Source organism: Camelus dromedarius, chromosome Y (genome assembly GCF_036321535.1).
Source record: "Camelus dromedarius isolate mCamDro1 chromosome Y, mCamDro1.pat, whole genome shotgun sequence".
NCBI classification, from domain to species: Eukaryota; Metazoa; Chordata; class Mammalia; order Artiodactyla; family Camelidae; genus Camelus; species Camelus dromedarius.
In genome coordinates this window covers 12,168,153-12,177,361 of record NC_087473.1, presented here as the reverse complement: position 1 = coordinate 12,177,361, position 9,209 = coordinate 12,168,153, and positions in this window count along the sequence as shown.

Sequence of the window (9,209 nt, the reverse complement as noted above, 5' to 3'; positions counted from 1 at the left end):
GGCGGCGCGGCCGCTCAGGCCCCCAGGGCCGCCCGACCCGCGCCCATGCACTCCGGGGAGCCCAGGCCGGCCGAGGGCGAGGGAGGCTCCCGGCGCCCCCGCCGCCGCCGGCCTCGGGCGAACTTACGCTGCAACTTGGGAGGAAAGTGCCGGCCCGGGGCAGGGAGGGAGCCGGGAGGACGGGCGGCAGTGCGCCCGGGGGAGGGCGGGCCCCAGAGGGGGCGGGCCGGCCGGCCGGCCGGCGGGGAGTGGGCGGGGGCGGGGAGCGGCGAGGCCGGGCGCGCGCTCTGGGGCTCGCGCCGCTCTGGGGCAGGGGGCGGGGCGCGCGCTCGGGCTCCCGCGAGTTGCCCGGAGGGTGGGAGGGCGGGGGGAGGCGCGCGCTCCGGGACCCGCGCGGCCGCCGAGGGTGGGAGGGGCGGAGAGAGGCGCGAGGGCCGGGGACGCGCGCCCGGGGCTCCCCAGGTTGCCTCGAGGCTGGGACCGCGCGCCGGACCTCTAGCCGCGCGCCAAGGGCAGGGGGCTGGGGGCCGGCGCTGGCTGGGGGCAGCCGGGGTCGCGCGCGCGGTATGAGGGGCGCGACCCGCGGGGCCAAGGGACGGCGGCGTCCGCGGCTCGAGCGAGGTCCGGCCTTTCCTCCCGCTCGGGCCCTGAGCGACCCTTGGAGGCTCGGGGCGCCTCCGCCCGCTGCCCCGGAGGCCGAGGCGTGGCAGGTGAGGCGGCGGAAGCGCCCACGCAGGGTGGGCCGGGGCGAGGCGGGCCGGGCGGTGACCGGAGCCCCCGGTCCCCTCCATCTTGGGACGCGCGGACGTCCGGCGTCCCCGCCTTTGTTCCCGAGGCCGCCGGGCGGTGGGCGGCCGCGCAGGTGAGGCCGGAAGCGTCGCAGGAGTCCCTGCGCCGGCCTGTTCCCGCGCCGACCGACCCACTCTGCCCTCAGCCCCGGGATCCGGATGGCGGGTCCCGGGAGCCCAATGCGCGCGCCCACACTCCCCCGCGGTGCAGCCCGAGCGACGCGAAGGGGCGCCCCCGCAGCCCGGCCTGAGTGCTGGCTCCCCGGAGGGTGCTCGGAAGTCCGCGCCGGAGGAGGAGGACACTTGAACTGTTCCCGTGAGGACCGCCCATCCTCCCACTCCTGCCCTCGTGCAGCGCCCGGCGCAGATAGGGAGTAGCCCCTGTTGGCTCTTCCTGTAGTTACAGCTCAGGGAGTCTTGGGGTTCAAACCCTGCTCTCACCTTTATAGAATTGCACCATGAGGATTTGGTGTCCTATGTATTACTGTTATGTAGATGAACGCTGGTGAACACCCGATTCCTCAAAGAAGCTTCATGCAGGTGATGATGTTGGAAGTAGGAGGCAAAGACAAGCCGGGAGGGCACTGAACAGAGTTAGAGGACCCTGGGTCCTTGTCCGTAGTGCCAGAAGAGGAATCTCCACAGTAGTCCTAGTTTCTTTAGCGGTCAAGTGAGCGATTTGCACTCTACGGTCTGCATTGTATGGCTGATCTTTTAACTTCTTACCCAGACAATTGAAGTGAATGCAAGATCCCCTTGGCCCCAGTCACAGCCCTGGGCAGGGCTTACTGACCTACAAATAATGCCAAGCTACATGTCCAGAATGCCTCTAGTTAAAGGAATGAGATTTTTCCTTTGTAAACAAAGAATTAAGGAAGGTGCCAGTAAGAGTCAATCTCTAGTGTACCTTGGCTGTGGTGGTTACACAGATTTGCACAGATTGATTAAATTACACAGAACTAAATACCCACACACATGCATATATAAGCTTGGTGGATTCTATCAATGTTAATATTCTGGTTGTGATACTGTGCTAAATTTTATTAGATGTTACCCTTGGGAGAGGCCAGATGCAAGATGCAAAGGAAGCCCTGTAGTATTTCTTACACGTGATTCTATAATTATCTCCAGATAGAAAATTCAAAGAGTGGATGTAAAAAAAATAATAAAAGTAGATGGTCAAGCAAAAGATAAAGGACCATATATAAATGCACCTAGAGTTTCTGGAAGTCTCCTATCCTACAACAGTGCTCCCTCCCAACCAAAGCTGGTACTGACTTAACTCTTAGTTATCTCCTGGGGCTGACACTTAGACCACTAGACTCTACAAGCGTGAAGTCACGGTCTCTATAAATCACAGCCAAACCCATCTTTCACATTTTATGTTCACTGTATAATCAGTGTCAGATCATCCATCTGCCATTTGAAAGGGTTATAGCACCACTTTTTGAACTTAGGTGTAAATTTGCCTTCATCCTTACTAAACGTCATTTTGCTGAATTTTCTTTTTTTTTTTTTTTAATCTTCACGTTAGGCATCCCTTCCAGCTTAGCATCCTTTGAATATTTATAAAGCTGCTGTCTATATTGACATTAACAAAGATGCTGAAAGGGACTGGACCGAGACTTGTGTGGCCTGCTGTGAGATAGATGCCCTCCTCTCAGCCCCTCAAATATCTTTCATCAGCATGCTTGGGATTATATAGTTGAGCACATCTACCTGTGCCACTGTCACACCTGGATTTCTGTATCATGTCTCACATATCATTACAAAACTGTCGAACAATCATCTTATGAAAATACCACTATCTTTTGACTGAAAGGCATAGCCCCAGTTTATCAATCTTGCAGCCCTTTTGGAAGAATTTAGTATGACATTGAACCAGTGTGGACTTGTAGTGGTGACAGCTTTCTTTTCTAAGAACTCACAACTCAGCCAGAATTTCCAAGAGTAGACTGTCAGCATCGAGCTTTCATTCTTTTGGAAAGCCTGGACCACTTTTGTTCTGTGGAGCTTCTTGCTTCTTGGACATTCATCTGCATTACTCAGGAGACACAAGGGTGAGCATATACCCTTCTGGACCTCAGAGCATAACCTGTGAGCATCCACACCTAGGCATTCAGTAGCCTTTCCATGTGCATGTGTTCCACCTTTTTGAGTCTGAGGCTAATTTCCCGTAATAGAGCAGAGACAGTGAAATGAAAGGGAGTTCTGCTGTCACTTTATCAGAAGGTACTGAATTCATCAACAAAAGGCAAACAACCAACTTTCACAGATTTAATCAATAGCTAATCCTCTCTCTGAAACAGAGCTCAAATTATTTTAGTTTTTTTTGTTGTTGTTGTTGTTCTAACAAGGATTTATAATTATAAAATATAATGGAGGATGGAGTTCCAAAATACTGCTTTTACCTTTCAAATTATAGGGTTAAGTACCTTTCAGTTAGTCAGGTCAGCCTTTCCAAAACACCTTTTAATGGGGTATTTTTCAAAAGGCAGTTTTAGCCATTTCCTGCCTGACTCACTGTGTACCCGAGTTGGGGTCCCTATGATTCAGCAAGTGAGTTGACTTCCCTTTTAGATATTTAGGTACTTGACCACCTGTTGAGAATCCCTTGATCTTCAAACACCAATCACCAAACAGGAAAGAGTCTGAAACCATCAGTGAGAAAGCTTTGCCTATAAAACTGGATTCTCACTTAGGTCTGAATTCTAACTCCTTGACCTTTAGAACATGTTCTTTAAAATATTACGTATATGAACAGCCAAGTTTCCTGCTGGTAACTAGAAGAAACTAAATGGTGGCTAACTCCCTCACACAAAAATAAACTCAAAATGGCTCAAAGATTTAAACATAAGACACTATAAATCTCCTAGAAGAAAATATAGGCAAAACATTTTCTGAGCATAAATCTTAGCAGTGTTTTCCTACGGCAGTCTATAGAGGCAATAGAAATAAAAGCAAAAATAAACAAATGGGACCTAATTAGACTTATAAGCTTTTGCACAGCAAAGGAAACAATAAGCAAAACAAACAGACACCAACAGAATGGAAGAAAATATTTGCAAGTATTTTCTGACTGACAAGGGGTTAATTTCCAGAATACACAAACAGCTTATACAACTTAATAACAAATAAACAAAAAACCCAATCCAAAAATGGGCAGAAGACCTAAACAAGCAATTCTCCAATGAAGACATACAAATGGCCAATAGGCACATGAAAATGCTCAGTATTGCTAATTATCAGAAAAATGCAAAGCAAAATGACAATGAGGTATCACCTCACACTGGTCAGAATGGGTATCATTCAAAAGTCCACAAATGATAAATGCTGGAGTGTGGAGAAAAGGGAACCCTCCTACACTGTTGGTGGGAATGCAGTTTAGTGCAGCCATTATGGAAAACAGTGTGGAGATTCCTCAAAAAAAAGACTTACCCTATGATCCAGCAATCCCACTCCTGGGCATACATCTGGAGGGAACTCTAATTTGAAAAGATACATGCACCCCAATGTTCATAGCAGCACTATTCTCAATAGCCAAGACATGGAAACAACCTAAATGTCCATCAACAGATGACTGGATAAAGAAGTTGTGGTACACATATACAATGGAATACTACTGAGCCATAAAAAAGAATAAAATAATACCATTTGCAGCAACATGGATGGACCTGGAGATCATCATTCTAAACACAGTAAGCCAGAAAGAGAAAGAAAAATACCATATGATATCACTTATATGTGCAATCTTTTTTAAAAGACACAAATGAACCTATTTACAAAACAGACACAGACTCATAGAGAACAAACGTGTGGTTACAGAGGGGAAAGGGAGTGGCAAGAGATAAACTGGGAGTTAGGGATTTGCAGATACTAACTACTATATATAAAATAGATAAACAAGAAATTTCTTCTGTCTAGCACAGGGAACTATATTCAATATCCTATAGTAACCTATAATGAAAAGGAATATGAGAATGAATATATGTATGTATATGACTGAAACATGATGCTGTACACTAGAAATTGAAACACTGTAAACTGACTATACGTCGATAAATATTTTTAAAATGAAAATTAATAAAGTGAAAAAATGATGGTTAAACACACACACACACATATGAAACCATACCTAACTATTCAAATCAGGGGTACTTAGAGAGTACTTAGCTGAGGCTACTATTGTAAAAATTTTTATATTTTAAAGTACAGTTTTAGAAAGCCATTGGCTATTTTTCAGTTTTTTGGTTTTTTAATAAAGTGTCCAATGAGCATCTATTTCTTGAGCACTTTTTACTTGTCCAATACCAGAGAGGGCTTGTGAAGGAATGTAAAAGATGCAGGAAATATGAAACATTAACTCTGGCTGTGAAGAAAAAATCAGGAACCACTATGAGACAATTAAAGCACATTAAGGGCAAAACAGCTTTTAACTGCAAAAGTTTCAGCAGGAGAAAAATCGAAGTAGAGAAGACAAGAAAAAACAGATTCACAAAACCATAGGTGAAACTAAAAAAAAAAAAAAAACATCTTTTATCGTGGAAGCTTTAGGCAGACACAAAAATAGAACTCTTTTGTTTCATCCCCATCCACTTTTTTTTTTTTTCTGAAGCATTTCAAAGCACATCCAGGACAGACCGACTGAGCTATTATCTTGACGGCTGAGAGGAAGTGGGGGTGACCTTTCATCAGTGCTTCAACGTGAGCGAAGGCATGTTCTTTGTGGGGAAGTTGAACGCGTCAGGACTAAGAAGTAGAGTCTTGTGGATCAGTCCAGAAGTCCCCCAGTCTCGTTCATTTTGAATCTGAGTCTCCACTCCCAGCTCCCAGGGGCTGTGTGTATCCTGGAGGCTGGAGTCCGTCCAGAACAACTCCTGGGTTCCTGGCGGAAGTAACTTGACTTGATAAATGGAATTTGGGGCTGAAGAACAGGTGAAGGCAGGCAATAATGAGTTTTATTTGGGCAGGGTGAATTTGAGTTGCCTTTGGGGGATATGTTCATTTCCTAGGGCTGTTGTAACAAAGTATGAGCAACTACTTAAAACAAGAGAACCCTTTCCCTTTGGGAGGCCTGAAGTCTGGTATGAAGGTGTCTGCAGGGTCTGGAGGCTCTAGGGGAGAATCTGTTCCTTGTCCCTTCCAGCTTCTGGGGTCTACTGGCATTCCTGGTCTGTGGCAGCAGGACTCCGGTCTCTGCCTCTGTGGTCAACAGCATCCTCTTCCACCTGGGTCCCACCTCCCTCTGTCGCTTTCCCATAAGGACACTTGTGATGCCCTAAAGGCCCTCCTAGAGAATCAAGGGTCATCTCTTCACCCTTAATTTAATCACATCTGCAAAGACCCTTTTACCAACTATAGTAACGATTACAGGTTGCGGAGATTAGCACCGGTCATCTTTGGGGAACACTAGTCAGCTTACTGCAGACATGGAAATCACTCTAAGGTGTTCAAGACAATGAATGGGACTTCTCCTGTGAGTGTGGGGAACCCTGGTAGCCCCACAGCTCACACTGGTTGTTCTAACTGCTCTCACAAGGAGCAGCAGAACAGACTAGTTATTTGCCGACCCCAGGTGGTGCCTGGGGAAGCCTGGTCCCACCTCAAGCCTGGTGAGGACTGCTCCAAGGGCAGCTGTCAGGAAAATTTGGGATGCTATGGGCAGAGGACCTAAATAGACAATTTTCCAAGGAAGACAGACAGATGGCCAAAAGGCATGTGAAAATATGCTCACCATAGCTAATTGTCAGAGAAATGCAAATCAAAACCACAATGAGATATCACCTCACACCAGTCACAGTGGCCATCATCAAAAAGTCTACAAATAAGAAATGCTGGAGAGGGTATGGAGAAAAGAGAACCCTCCTACACTGTTGGTGGGAACGTAGTTTGGTGCAGTTATGGAAAACAGGATGGAGATGCCTCAAAAAACTAAAAATAGAGCTACCATATGATCCAGCAATCCCACTCCTAGACATATATCCAGACAAAAACAAAAAGTCTAAATCAGAAAGATATGTGCACCCTAGTGTTCAAAGCAGGATTATTTACAATAGCCAAGACATGAAAACAACCTAAGTGCCCATCAACAGACATTCAGCTTAAGAAGATGTGGCATATATACACAATGGAATACAACTCAGCCATTAAAAAGAAGGAAATATTGCCATTTGCAGCAACATGGATGGACCCAGAGATTATGATACTAAGTGAAGTAAGTCAGACAAAGACAGACAATATCACATGATATCACTTATATGTGGAATCTTTAAAAATGACACAAATGAACTTATTTCCAAAACAGAAACAGATTTACAGACATAGAAAACAAACTCATGGTTACCAAGGGGAAAAGAGGAGGGTGGAGGGGTACATTTGGAATTTGGGATTAGCAGATACTAACTACTGTATATAAAACAGATAAACAACAAGGTCCTACTGTATAGCACAGGGAACTATATTCAATATCTTGTAGTAACTTACGGTGAAAAAGAATATGAAAACGAATATATGTATTTTCATGTATGACTGAAGCATTGTGCTGTGCAGCAGAAATTGACACAACATTGTAAACTGACTGTATTTCAATTTAAAAATACAAAAGAATCTTGTAATAACTTATGGAAAATAACCTTTATACATATATGTATATGTATATAGTTCCCTGTGCTATACAGAAAAAATTTTTATATATATATAAATTTATATATATAATAACATTAAAAAAACTTTTATATATATATATATACACATACCTGAATCACTTGGTTGTACATCTGAAGCTAACACAGTACTGTAAATCAACTACACTTCAATTTAAAAAGATTTGGGATGCCTACAAAAGAGAGATCTGTATCTTGTTTTCAGGTTGCGTTTCAGGGAATAGGCTGTCTGCGCCAACAGGGGCAGAGGGCAGAAACAGCTAGCCCGACAGCAACAGGGCTGAGCAGTGGGCTGACTCTCCAGGACACTTGAAAATGTCACTTCATATCAAACTATCCTGAAATTTTTCGGCTTAAAACCACAAATGCAGGCCTGACCCAGGCTTCCTGCTCAGGTTAAGGGAGCACCCATTCCCTGTCATCCCAGCAAGGATTTGGAATGGCGGTGACTTCTTTGCCAGAGAGAAAACACTTTCACCTGGGGAATGAGTTGTAGAGGAGAAAAATCATCTGTTGTCACTGCTGTCCTGCAGATCTAACCTGGGACTCAGGATCTCAGGGGCGGCTTTAGGATTTGTTCTCTCTCCCTGGAGTCTCTGGTACTAGGTGGGCTCCTCTGCTTGAAGAAGAAAGAAGCCCAGGGCTCTCAGAGGCACCAGAAGCTTAACCTCTGCTTCAAAATTCAAAATTAGGGAGACTTGATGGAGGGAAGGAGGAAGGAAAGGCAGGATTAAAAAGCAGCCCCCTGCCAGGGCCAAGTCCACTCCCTGCCCCCGCTGCGGTGACCCTCAGCTGAGGTCAAGGGCCAGAGATCAGAGCTCTTCCCGGGGCAGGGCTTGGGGCTCCTGACAGAACAGGAGTGGTGAGGCCAGCCTGGCAGCCGTACCTTCATTTGTAGCACTGTATTTGGGGAATATCTTTTTCAAATCTTGAACACCTTCTAGGACCCAGCTCGCTTGTAAGTTGGGGATAGATTGGCCAACTAAATCATGGCATAAAAACGGGTCCCATATATCATCCAGGTTGTTCTAGTGAAAACCAGCACAAACAATTTCCAAGCAGCAAAAAATGACCTTGCACTGGAGATTTCGGTGACACATCCTTGAACATATTGGTCTTCCCAAATGCAAGATGAACTTTCTGCTCCTTCACTAAGGTATCATTTGCGTGGTTATGCAATGAATGCCTTTCTAGCTTCAAATACCACATTTTGAGGGGGAAAAAAAACAATAAAGATATTTATACAAGGCTTCCATGGACTTGACCTTCTAACGAGCTCCCCTGACGATGCTGAGTTTGTGCTTTCATTTGAGAGCACACTTTAAGAACCACGGAATAAAACGACAGCCAGGAGGGTCTGGACACTGTGGGGGCTCAATAAAATTTGAGATTTGCAAAAATTAACCACTATATATAAAAATAGATTTTAAAAATTTCTACTGTATAGCACAGGGAACTATATTCAATATCTGAATATAATGAAAAAATATGAAAATGAATATATGCATATATATGCATGACTGGGACATTATGCTGTACACCAGAAACTGACACATTGTAACTGACTGTACTTCATTAAAAAAAAAAAAAGGTTATTCCGTCCTGTCCCTCTCACCCACAACACAATCACTAGCGCACACACAAGGAGAAAGGGACCAACTGTCTGTACATCCTTAGAGCTGAAATAACTCAGGTGCTGCGTGGGAAGGAGGGGCCCTGGAAACGGAAGCGACTCACTTCTTTCGTGTTGGAGGGCTGC